The sequence below is a fragment of the Bufo bufo genome, chromosome 7, assembly GCF_905171765.1.
Source record: "Bufo bufo chromosome 7, aBufBuf1.1, whole genome shotgun sequence".
In the NCBI taxonomy this organism is placed as follows: domain Eukaryota; kingdom Metazoa; phylum Chordata; class Amphibia; order Anura; family Bufonidae; genus Bufo; species Bufo bufo.
Window position 1 is genome coordinate 11,058,316 of NC_053395.1, and position 14,172 is coordinate 11,072,487.

Here is a 14,172-nt window from a genome sequence, read left to right on the forward strand (position 1 = left end):
TGACCGGACTAAGGTCCGATCATCCTGATAACTACAAAGGACTCGGATTCAACAGAATCTGAGCCCTTTGCTGTAATTATCCCCAGCGCTGCTGGAGACAATTATACATGATAGAAGGAAGGGAGAAGCCTCCCCTCCTTCTATTATGCGCATTCCGGCAGCGAAATTAACATCTCATTGGCCGGAATGCAGAGTGCCACAGGCGGGAGATCAAAGGCTTCTCCCGCCTGTTGGCATGTAAGCGCGGCCCCGATGCGCTCGTTCAGGAGACGCACGGGCCGGCGCACTGACATCATCTCACTGCGCCGGCCCACGTGTCTCCAATGGTGGCGCGCACGCGCCACCCTGTGGACGGTGCTGCAGTGCGGGCCGCCGGATATAAATATCCGGCGGCCCCAGCACTAGGAGAGTAGCCAAGCCGCCCCCCACCTGAAGAGGATCAACTCCTGGATAACGAGCATCCCCCCTAGACCAGTGGTGGGCAAACTTTTTTGTCAACTGAGCCAAAACCACGATTGAAATTTCTTTTGAGAGACACATTTTTAAAACCTAAAATATATAGGAAGGAAGCGCATGCTGAAGCGAATGGGTCCATGATGCGGGCTGCGGTGTTCTGTCTCTGGCAGATTTCACTGCCCGGGAAGTTTTCAATACCCCTCGTCACTTCCTCCTCGTTCCGACGTCTACTCTGGAAGGAGGTGCGTACTGCCGGCCCTACTGTGATGCGCGTGCGCGAATACTAGTTAGCGAACACGTCCTCTCTTGCTTTGTGGAACGTAAATGCGTCCCACAGGCAAGATTCGATTCCTCTCAGAGGCGTAACTACTGTAGAACTGACTGGGCCCCACAGCAAATTTTTGTACGGGGCCCCCCACACACACACTTCTTCACAAACCGCCTCCTCCTGTGCAAACCCCTCTTATACGGCTAATTTGTGACTTTTTATTTACTGTATTTACTGTCATTTTTAGCACAACTTTGTTTTTTAACATTTCCAGTTGCTGACGAAGTTTATATTCAACTCAACCCCTTTATAACCTGCGCTGCGATTGTAATAGACCCGTCTGATTAACCTCTACATGTCCAGAAGCATCTCAGCCTCTGCACCTTCATACTGCAGCCATGGACGCAGTCATACACGCACTCTCCACGTACATGGACGCAGTCATACACGCACTCTCCACGGACATGGACGCAGTCATACACGCACTCTCCACGTACATGGACGCAGTCGTACACGCACTCTCCACATACATGGACGCAGTCATACACGCACTCTCCACGTACATGGACGCAGTCATACACGCACTCTCCACGTACATGGACGCAGTCATACACACACTCTCCACCTACATGGACGCAGTCATACACGCACTCTCCACATACATGGGCGCAGTCATACACACACTCTCCACCTACATGGACGCAGCCATACACGCACTCTCCACGTACATGGACGCAGTCATACACGCACTCTCCACATACATGGACGCAGTCATACACGCACTCTCCACGGACATGGACGCAGTCATACACGCACTCTCCACGTACATGGACGCAGTCATACACGCACTCTCCACGTACATGGACGCAGTCATACACACAGTCACCACATACATGGACGCACACATATACAATACACATATATAGACACCCAGCTTTCCTGCTGTGCCTCTCCCCCATACTCTAATGCCTCTGCACTTGTGCCATGCAGGATAGCCGGGAAGCTGGATGACATTTCATGATATAATTCACCCAGCTTTCCTACTGTACTGCAGGTCACAAGTGCACAATCTGGGAAAGCTGAATATAACCCCAGTTCCCCTCACATCACTGGTGCAGTTGTGACAATCCAACTGATGTTCAGCATGCCGGGCATGGAAGGTTCAACTTCAGGCAGCAGGAATCGCGGGTAGAAAAGGGGGCGGGGCTATTATAGCCCCGCCCACGTCGGGCCGTCCTGATGCTGGTGACCACTGTCCATCATAAGAACTGAGGAGGGGAAGAGGCGGAGCAATGTCACTGATGTCAGGTCAGAGGTGCAAGTGCAGGAGAAGTCAGCTGCTCTACAGGGGCCCGGGGTGACGAAGTACAGTGACTGCTCCCGGGCCCCGAAGCAGCTGCTTCCCTGATAGTTACGCCACTGATTCCTCTGTAGTGCAGGACGGGTCGCCGTGGGAAAGAGCCGCACTTTGCCGACCACTGCCCTAGATGAACGAGCAACTAAGCGCCAAGTATCATCCCCTATTAACCCTTATACCACCAACGACTTCTCCCCTTTATCATATTAACCCTTATACCACCAACGACTTCTACCCTCATATTAACCCTTATACCACCAACGACTTATCCCCTTTATATACCCTTATATACCCTTATATTAACCCTTATACCACAACTACTCCTCCCCTTTATTATACCCTTATATTAACCCTCACCACCCCTGAGCCCCCTGGTTAACCCCTGTATACCCATATCTCTATTCCCCTGGCTCCCCTGATTAGTCCCTGACCTTTATTACCCTCACCTACCCTGTCCCACCAACGATCTATAAACCCCCTATCTGTACACTTGCAGGGTATTACCCTTGCATTGCGTATAACCCTGTTTTGTGTCTGTGGCCTGCATACACCCCTGCAAGGCCATCGTTAACCCTCGCCATACCCCATAGGGACAGTAAGTAGAATCAGGTGGGTGGGCTGCTAATATTTGTGTGTGTGTATTGTATAGTTAGTCTGTGGGTGGAATCTGGGAACGTGTAGTGTAGTTGAGTACTGTATATTTAGTGCTATATTAGTGTATTGTGTGCTTAGTGTACTAGGTGTTAATAAATATCTTGTTTTACTAGTAACTATCTGTGTAACGTGTAGTCATTGGCGATAGTTCAGTAAGGCGCATGCAGTTAGTTAGTGATTAGCGTAAGGTAAAGACAAGGTATTGTATTGTTATAGAAAGGTATAAATAGGCGGAGTCATCAATAGACGGCTCCTCCTATTTATGAATGTTAATTATAAATATTTGCATAAATATTGGTGATTAATATTCCCCCTTTACACATATATATATATATATATATGACACACTCCTTTACCTCTTTGATTTTATTACTTTATATGTATACTGATTGCTCCTGATGAGGGGGGTATGTGGTAACACCCCCGAAACGCGTTGAGCCTTGATACCAATAAAAGGGATTTTCCAGAAGTGCAGTGTCCCACTACCCACGTGGGTACTGCAAAGTCGTAGTGTTATGCTTTGTACGCTTTATATAACCTGTTTTATGCTGCAGTGCGTCTTTAGGCATAATCCCTGCCTACAGGTGTGTTAGATTCCATTACACTGAGCCTACCACTAGGGGGAGATAACACATCCCATATATATAGCCCAGCTCAGGCCTAGTTAGGCAGTGCAGTCTTAGCTCTCAGCTCTCCGTCTTCAGCCCTGAGCTGAAGTGGTCCACATCCTGTTCAGAACTCTGCTAAGAGTTAGTGGTCATCAGCTAGAAGTTTAGCTTCAGAAAAGGATATTAATCCAGAAAGCACTAAAGAAACAGAGACCCAAAGGGTTACGGCCATCGTTATACGCGCCTTAGGACCAGTGGAGTTAAAAGTGAAGGATTTACCAGCCTCCGGCAGCCTCACTGGCCTGCACTGGGATAACGGGGACCAGCGTAGAGGTCCTCTACCAGTAAGCATAAAACATATCATTAATAGCCTGAGAGACAGACATCACACCTGTGAGCAGTGGACCTCTTACAGCTTTACCTCTGTCCATCTTAAAGAGACTGTATTTCATATCTGGATGCACTAGAGGCTGTTTTATACTTGGATGTAACCGTTATCAGGAGCAACGTTCAGTAAAGGTTATAGGTTGGATTGCACCATCCTTGTCTCAGTCTCCAATTCCTCAGTTAACACTACAGTAAATGGTTGTACCACCACAAAAGGTACTGGCGTCACGACTACAAGGGACCTTGCCATAGGCACATTAATACAGACCATCAAGGGCACCTCGAACCACCATCTGGCCGGTGTCCCTTACACCAGAGTGTGCCCCAGAGAATTCCTGTGCCGTTCTCATCATCGCTTATGCGAGCCGCCCAGGGACGACGTAACAGTGAGTAACCAGAACTGTACTTACCTCGGCCCACCTACTGCTCACACCGTGACCTCACATATAATTCCCCTGTCGGTCTGCAATACTGCAGAAGTACCATCCGTGGCGACTGCTGTTCTTCCTAAGATTCTACAAGCGATCCCGGCGGGGGAGTTGAGCCTATGGGTGTCTTGAGTTTATCCCATAGACGACCTTCCCGGTGAAGTGAGTGACAAATATATTTTAATAGTTTTAATATTTTGATTTTAGATTTTGGCGCCCAGCAGTTATCATTCACAAAAGTCAAGGACACTAAAGCTAAAATACAATAAACTTTATTTGATATTTCAATTAAAAACTGGGTAGAAAACACTTCTCTAAACCTATCTAATGGAATATAAATATGAATAGTGTGTATGTGTGTGTATACACTCACCTAAAGAATTATTAGGAACACCTGTTCTATTTCTCATTAATGCAATTATCTAGTCAACCAATCACATGGCAGTTTCTTCAATGCATTTAGGGGGTGCTCCTGGTCAAGACAATCTCCTGAACTCCAAACTGAATGTCAGAATGGGAAAGAAAGATGATTTAAGCCATTTTGAGCGTGGCATGGTTGTTGGTGCCAGACGGGCCGGTCTGAGTATTTCACAATCTGCTCAGTTACTGGGATTTTCACGCACAACCATTTCTAGGGTTTACAAAGAATGGTGTGAAAAGGGAAAAACATCCAGTATGCGGCCGTCCTGTGGGTGAAAATGCCTTGTGGATGCTGGAGGTCAGAGGAGAATGGGCCGACTGATTCAAGCTGATAGAAGAGCGACGTTGGCTGAAATAACCACTCGTTACAACCGAGGTCTGCAGCAAAGCATTTGTGAAGCCACAACACGCACAACCTTGAGGCGGATGGGCTACAACAGCAGAAGACCCCACCGGGTACCACTCATCTCCACTACAAATAGGAACAAGAGGCTACAATCTGCACGAGCTCACCAAAATTGGACTGTTGAAGACCGGAAAAATGTTGCCTGGTCTGATGAGTCTCGATTTCTGTTGAGACATTCAAATGGTAGAGTCCGAATTTGGCGTAAACAGAATGAGAACATGTATCCATCATGCCTTGTTACCACTGTGCAGGCTGGTGGTGGTGGTGTAATGGTGTGGGGGATGTTTTCTGGGCACACTTTAGGCCCATTAGCACCAATTGGGCATCGTTTAAATGCCACGGGCTACCTGAGCATTGTTTCTGACCATGTCCATCCCTTCATTACCACCATGTACCCATCCTCTGATGGCTACTTCCAGCAGGATAATGCCCCATGTCACAAAGCTCAAATCATTTCAAATTGGTTTCTTGAACATGACAATGAGTTCACTGCACTAAAATGGTCCCACAGTCACCAGATCTCAACCCAATAGAGCGTCTTTGGGATGTGGTGGAACGGGAGCTTCGTGCCCTGGATGTGCATCCCTCAAATCTCCATCAACTGCAAGATGCTATCCTATCAATATGGGCCAACATTTCTAAAGAATGCTATCAGCACCTTGTTGAATCAATGCCACGTAGAATTAAGGCAGTTCTGAAGACAAAAGGGGGTCCAACACCGTATTAGTATGGGGGCACTAATAATTCTTTAGGTGAGTGTATAACACAATTTAAACCCAAATGGCCTATTTGGGCATGTGTGGAAATTAGCCGACCAATGCTGTACCTATGCAATCCATATACTACATGAGGGTATGGGTAGAGAGTGATTATATCTCATTGGTCCAATATTCAGTATGGTACACGTATTACCCTCTACCTGTGAGATTGTGAAACAGCTCTTATTGCATGAACACTGTTATTTTGCTGTTTGGCCACAAGAGGCCGCTGTTTCCCCACACAGCTAAACAGACTGCTCAGATTTAAATATTCATAGGAGGTGGAGCTGTGTGTCCAGAGCAATGAAGCTGGCGGCCATCTTAGTTGCAGACTGGAAAAGTGTGTGAGAGAAGAAATCCATGAACATCCTAGCGTGGAATCGCCCTTCTGCATCCAGGACTGCAGCAAAGGGAAGCTGATCGAGTCAAGGACCCGGATCCCGTCCAGGAGAAGGAGTACAGCTGCCAGGATCGCTGATGAGAGCTGAAGAGAAAAGCCACAGACCCTGCGGTACCGCACGTGTGTTGGATCAGTCTTTGTTCAGTTCGCAGTCACCAGGCAGAGCAGACCCGGGTCTGTAAGACAGAGCGTGCACGCACCTCAATATAAGATTGGTGCCTAAATGGTAATGGCTAAATACTATATTCGGGAAGGACCTGCTGACGTCATAACATCACGTGGCACTCCTAGATCACGTGGATCGGAAACAGGAGAGCTGCGCTCTTTTTCACATGTATCATACTATCATGTAGCTCGCTAGGGTAAGCAGCGCGGGGAGTGAACTAAGAAACTCCTGCAGCGCTGTAGAAGTACGCGGAACCTACTGATTTAGTAACTTATTTTGTACTGAAACTGTTGGGGATGTGCAGTGAGGGATTGTACAGCGGGGGGGGAGGGGGTGGCAGCTGTGTGGATGTGTCACCGCCACTTCTGTGAGAAGGTCTGACAGACGTCCTTTCTACCTCTTGCATGATGTTCTTTGTTTTGGTTTCACTTTGCCATCTCATTTCCTTCTCCCAGGTGTCACCTATTTAGACTAATCCTCTTTCCTTTATATTCCCTCCCATACTGCCTCACTTTGCGGTTTATACTACTTCCTGGTTTGAAGTGTTCACTGCTGGAGACTTCTGTTGCTCCTTGTTCAGATAAGTCCTTTCATGTATTGTGTTTCCTTGCTGGCTTGATTCTAGGTGACCCTGACTCCCTCCGTATTAAATGCAGGGAGCCGGTGGTCGTGTCCCCTCACTATTATAAGGTTTTCAGGTGTCACACAGTCTAGGTACGAGGGCATGCAATCGTCTACCTCTGAGACCCTTGTATGTGCTTAGCAGTCAGGGGGAGCTCTTAGGGTTTTATAGGGGTCACCTTTATGCTCCTTAGTTTGGGATCAAGCCAGTCGGATGTTTATCCATAACTTCCAGCTATCTGCAACATCATCCGTGACATTATAAACCGCCATTACCGTCTTAAGCATGGATCCGGTTTCAGCCTTGATTGACCGCATGCAAGGTCTTTCACTGGAGGTAGCAGATCTCCGTAAAACTGTGTCTCAGTTTCAGGTGACCGGTTCTGCTTGTGTTCATGGAGTTTGTTCCGAGCCTAAGATCTCGCTTCTGGATACGTTCTTCGGGGGTAGTGAGAATTTTGTCCACTTTAGAGAGGCTTGCAAACTCCATTTTTCGCCTACTTCCCCATTCCTCTGGTGATGAGGAGCAGAGGGTGGGGATCATCATCTCGCTGCCCAGGGATAACGCTCAGTCTTGGGCCTTTTCGCTGCCGCTCGGGGCACGGCCCCTCAGATCGGTGGATGAATTTTTTGTAGCCCTGGGGCAGATATGATGACCCGGATCGTATTGCTCTGGCTGAATCTAAACTGCGTCTTTTATGCCAGGGTAAACAGTCCGCAGAGATATATTGTTCTGAATTTCGGAGATGGGCAGCTGATACTGGTTGGAACGATGCTGCACTCCGAAGTCAATTTTGCCATAGTCTTTCGGAGGGATTGAAAGATGCATTTGCTTTTCATGAGAGACCTGCCTCATGGGCCCCACAGCAAATATTTGTAAGGGCCCCCCCAGCGCGCTTCGCACCTCCCTCCTCCTGTGTAAACCCCACTCCTTTGGCACAGTGTAGCGGTATACTGTATATTGTGTGGCACAGTGTAGCGGTATACTGTATATTGTGTGGCACAGTGTAGGCTATATGTGTATAACATAAACATATTTCACATGAAAACTTACAGTTAATTGACCCTTGGGGATCTCTGACACCACTTCCACACTTGGCCGGGGGCTCGGCGGAGCTGATGTTGTGCTTTATCCTAATGAGAAAGATTTCATAATAAGGATTTGGAGAAGGGGCAGAGGGATAGCAGAGCAGGGAGAGGCTGGTGCTGCTACTAGGGGGTCATACCATGGGGGAGTAATAAAGCCCACCATAATGCCCCCCCCCAGTAGAAATTATTCTCCTTATAATGTGCAAAACATACCCCTTTGTAATGCCCCCAGTTGAGCTAATGTCCCCATAGTGCCCCCATAATGTCCCAGTATAAAATACCCCTATATAGTGCCCCCAGTAAATGCCTCCATAATGCTCCTCTCCCCCCTTCCTGCTAGTGCCCCCCATAATGTACCAGTATAAAATGCCCCATATATAGTGCCCCAGTAGATTCCCCTCAGTGTCCGGCCTCTGATAGGCTGCCGGCCTAGTGTCCCCCATAATGCCCCCCCATCATGTGCCAGTATCAAGTGCCTCTCTCCCCCCCATGTGCCAATATCAGGTGCCTCCCCCCATGTGCCAGTATCAGGTGCCTCCCCCCCCCATGTGTCAGTATCAGGTGCCAACCCCCCCTCCCCCCCAGGTGCCAGTATCAGGTGCCAACCCCTCTCCCCCCCCCATGTGCCAGTATCAGGTGCCTCTCTCCCCCCCATGTGCCAGTATCAGGTGCCTCCCCCCATGTGCCAGTATCAAGTGCCCCCTGCTCCCCCCATGGCAGTAACAGTCGGGTATTAAAAAAATAAAATAAAAATAAACACTTCTACTTACCTCCATGTCAGCGATGCGATGCAGCCTCTTCCTGTGTCCCGCCCTGTATGTCCATATATGGAGTCAGTGCTTGTATTTCAGAAAAGGTTTCTGCTGGGATTCGAACCCACGACCTTCTGTATCAGAGGCAAAGCATCTAACCACAAGACCATAAGAGATGCCTTGCTGCTGACTGAAAAAATATGAGACTTCTACTGTTATAGCTGGCTAAGTGTACATCTATACACATGACAGCTGCTCATATATAGAGATATAGCAGAGCTGAGTGTGCTGGGACAGCTGTCATATAGAGATATAGCAGTGCTGGGTGTGTTGGGGCAGCTGTCATATGTATAGATGTACACTTAGCCAGTTATAACAGTAGAAGTCTCATTTTTTTTCAATCAGTTGTAATGCAGCCTTTATGGTTGTGGAAGGGGCCTGAACAGTAAGACATCGATATTTAACGAACTGGAAAATAAACTGTCAGACACGCTGCCGGGACGCCGGGCCCCCTTGGCAGCCCGGGCCCCAAAGCAGCTGCTTCCCCTGTAGTTACGCCTCTGATGGGGGACCAGTGGGGTGCTGGTAACAGTGTGGGTGTAGTCTGGGGGTACATGGGGGACCAGTGGGGTGCTGGTAACAGTGTGGGGGTACATGGGGGACCAGTGGGGTGCTGGTAACAGTGTGGGTGTAGTCTGGGGGACCAGAAGTGTTAGAATATTGCCACTCCTCTGTAGAAGATTACAAATCGCTGACATGGGCAAGATTACATTGGTTATTCTGGTCCCCAGGGCATGGAACGGGCGGCACATATGTCTCAATATGGGAGCATCTCACAAGATAAAAAAAGGTCCTGTTTGAAAGAGTGTGACGTGCCCTACAATGCGGTTTAGTTTACTATTTTTAATCCTGCATCTTTTTTATAGGGATAACCATAATTTGTGGTTAAATAAATGTTATGTTTTAGATTAATAAAATATGTAAACATTTCAAATAATTGTCTTTTTTTTTGTAAATTATCCAGTTTTATTTTTTTTATTTTTTTTAAATAACTATATACTTTGGTAAACTAGCCGTGCATGTGTCTCCGATGGCACACTCTGGGGGAATTTATCATCAAATATTCTCTAAGTCAGTTTTGCTTGAGTTTGTGTTGGAGAACTTTATTCCACATTCATCACACGTCACAGGTTGTCTGATAAATGTGGCTTGTTCTTACACCCAACGCTTCTTCTAGAGAAGCTCCTCCAGTTTTCCTATTTTTCCTTCCTGGAGTGAGATTGCCACTTTGTAAAAAAGTCTCAATGATAAATCTGGAGTGAATCTCATTAACATAGCTAACCACACCCACTTTTCCATCCATATTACAAAACTGGCATGAGTTGTGTAAAAATGCTAAATTTGCCGCAATAAATGGCCAAAAAAAGTTGCAAAAGCCATATTTTGCACTTTTTGATGCCAGAATTCTGGAGTGAAGTTCTGATAACTCAGGGCCTATGTATGATGGAACAGACACACACATTAAACAGCCTTGGTGACCTTTGCTACTAGGGAGCAGCATCTACTGCTACGAGGGGACGCCCTGCATTGTACAACGCTTCAATCATGTGTCACAGAAAGGACAATTCTGATGCTCACCTACTCTAACAATGTTCCTAACTGTTTGCACGATCTCTCCTAGTCCACAGTCACTCCTTAATTCCCCTATACGGGGAAGGTACAGTGGGGTCAAAATAACTGACTAGGGACAGATCAGCTAAAATCAAGTAGAAACAAAGCGGAACCAAACGAGCCAGTTCCGCAATCTGGGACCGTACATCGCCGACACTATAATAGAAAATGACTAATCTTGTCCCCAATTGCAGACAAGAATAGGACATGTTCTATTTTTCCCTTTCATCCTCCATGACGGCATACCATGAGAGATGACCCGCCTCCAACCAGTAGGGACAGGAAGAATAAATTTGACCCTCCTGCGGATCCTCCTCAGTGTCTTCCTGTCCCTCCAGGTGGTCATTCCTCACGGCACTTGCTGTGGGTCCATGTCTGTGCCGGCAGGCAGAGGTGGCAATTTTACTGTCATTATGCCTAGGCACATGAGGGATGCAGGCAGCACCCGTTCCTTAGTTGGGCATTGGGGTGCAGGAAGTCTGTAGGTAAGGGACCCTGCTCCTTACCTCCTGCTCTGCGCGCCGGGGTGGAGGTCCATGTGCCGACCGGACACTTAGTTCCTCCTGTCTTTTCAGCGCTCCTCATGGCATCCTGAATCTTCGGTGCATGACTATGACGTCACAGGAAGTCGTTCCAGCGGTACTTCTGGTTGTGTGACTAACGTAGGGGGCGGGGCTTAATTTGCTGCGGAGATCAAGGCGGAAGTCGCCCTCTGATCTGAGGTCTGCAGGTAAGGAGAAATAAAAAGGGGGGCAGACATGGCAGAGGTCTGACAGTATGTCGGAATTGGGATCAGGCCAGATGGAGTCCACCATGGCTCCTGCTGCTGTGGGGTACTTTCACCTGGGGGATGCTGTATATCTTGTGTTTCTGTCAACCCTCTCCTGTATGCGTGCAGAGTGATAAGGATGGTGTGCAGAAAACAAGATCCACCCCTAAAATTAGGAAATGTGTAGTGTGTTCGGTAAAATTACCAAAAACATGTACTAAAAAACTCTGCAAAAAATGTACTACAAATATGGCCAAAGATTTGGTTCCATCTATCAGGGAGGAATTAAGGGACGTAATTAGAGAGGAGATGATTATCCGAACAGCCTATGTCCGTCCTGGGTCCGTCTACCTCTAAACGTAGGGAACAAAAAATGATGTATTCTAGCTCCTCCGATTCAGAGCAGGATGCCGACCAAGGAAGTCTTGTTGATTCCTCTGGATCTGATACAGATTTTAATTGAGAGAATTGATTAAAGCCATTAGGGCGACCATGGACCTCTCAGACGAGAAAGTCCATAGGTCCGTCCAGGACGACATGTTTAGTGGACTCGAACATAAGAAAAAACTAGTCTTCCCAGTCCATAAAAATATGCATGATATGATAAAAAGGGAATGGAAGACGCCAGATAGGAAATTATTTATTCCCAAACAATACGGCGTAGATTTCCCTTTAGTGAGGAAGATGAAGCCTTGTTAAAGGGTTTCCATCATCACAAAATTCGTTATGTAGCTGGCTGACATTAGCGATGTGCTAGTGTCGGCAGTACATAACTGTGTAACTTTTATCTGCCTACATGCCGCCGTTCGCCCAGAAAACTAACTTTTAAAATATGCAAATGAGCCTCTTGGTGCTATTGGGGCGTTGCTGCAGCACCTAGAGACTCCGTCTCCTCACCGTTCGGCACGCCCATTTTGCTTTGATGGACATCTCTGCTCTGCGCTTTGAAAGTAAAATCCTGCGCCGTCTCATTTAGTAGTCGGCGCAGGCGCAGTGAAGGACGCTCGCCTGCTGCCGGCTGTCTTCACTTCCGGGGAGCTCTGTGATGTATTCAACACAGGCGCAGTGAGGAAGCAGGCGAGCGTCCTTCACTCACTGCGCCGAATACTAAACGGGACGGCGCAGGCGTGGGATTTTACTTTCAAAGAGCAGAGATGTCCATCAAAGCAAAATGGGCGTGCCGAACGGTGAGGAGACGGAGTCACTAGGTGCTGCAGCAACGCCCCAATAGCACCTAGAGGCTCATTTGCATTTTTTTAAAGTTCGTTTTCTGGGCGAACGGCGGCATGTAGGCAGATAAGTTACACAGTTATGTACTGCCGACACTAGCACATCGCTAATGTCAGTCAGCTACATAACGAATTTTGTGATGATAGAAACCCTTTAACTTCATGCCCTAAAATAGATGTCACTTTCCAAGTTGGTTAAAGGTTCTAATGCCCTCCCCTTTGAGGACATGGGGTCCTTTTAAAAGACCCCATGGATAAAAAGGTAGATTCACGCCTAAAGAAGACTTGGGAAGCTGCCACGGGTATTTTCAAACCCAATCTAGCCGCCACCTCTGTGTCTCGGTCCCTTAAAAAGTGGTTACGACAATTAGAATCTCTTCTTAGAGAAGGGACGTCTTATGATACGTTGAAAGACTCTCTTCCCCTCTTACTAAAGGCGGTAGATTTCTTGTCTGATTCTACGGCAGAGTCAGTTAGGATGGCGGCAAGAACCACTGGGTTAACAGTAGTGGCCAGAAGGGCTCTATGGTTGAAATCCTGGACGGGGGACATTAGTTCCAAAATTAAACTATGTAATCTGCCCTTTCATGGTAACCTAATGTTTGGACAGGACTTGGAGACTATTTTAGAAAAGGCGGCAGATTCCAAAAAATCTTTCCCACGTGAGTCGAACAAAAGGAAGTTTCCCTTTCGTAATACTAAAAAAGGAAGTTTCTTTCAGTCCAAAAGATCAGACAGAGAGGGACAGTGGTCCAGAGGGAAAAGTCAAAAAAAGAGGCAGAGGGTTCTTATTCAACCCCCAAAAATTCTGAAATGTCCAAACAATGACGCCAGGCTTCAGGTAGGGGGATGGCTAAGATTCTTTGTAAAAGAATGGGAAAATATCACCATGAACCCTTGGGTTCTAAATATCATATCAAAAGGACTCGATATTTCCTTTCGTCTTCCCCCTCCTGTAAATGTGTTCAAAGTGACACCCATACAAAAATCGTCTCTTCTCCAGGAAAATCTGGAGAAAGGTACCTTAAATCTTCTGGCTCAGAAGGCTATTATCCCAGTCCCTCCTCATCATCAAAAGTCGGGTTACTATTCAACCATATTTTTGGTAAAAAAAAAACGAATGGAACTTTTCGGTTGATAATAAACCTAAAGAGTCTGAACAGATTTATAAAATCCGAAAAGTTCAAGATGGAATCCATACACACCACCATAAACCTGTTAAAAGAAGAGGACTTTTTAACATCAATAGACTTGAAGGATGCGTATTACCATATTCCGGTATGTGAAAGAGCTCAAAAATGTCTTCGTATTGCAGTCTTTCTGGGAACAAAGTTATATAATTTTCAGTTCCAAGTCCTCCCCTTTGGGATCACCTCAGCTCCGAGGGTGTTCACAAAGGTAATGATAGATGTAGTGGCTCACTTGAGGAGACGAAACGTCTTAATAATCCCCTAATCTTCTAATTGTGGGAGATTCGAGAGAATGTCTAGAGAAGAATCTATTTCAGACGTACCAGACTCTGTATCAAACAGGTGGGGTGATAAACTGGGAGAAATCAAACCCCTGCCCTTAACAGAGTTTAATTTTCCTATGGGTTCGTCTAGATTCCACCCATCAAAAAAATCTTTCTTCCAACCGAAAAGGTGACAGGAGTAATAGGAAAGGTCTCAAACTTCCAAAATCAGTCAGTTTGTACGATCAGAGAAGCTATGAGACTGTTGGGCAAACTAACA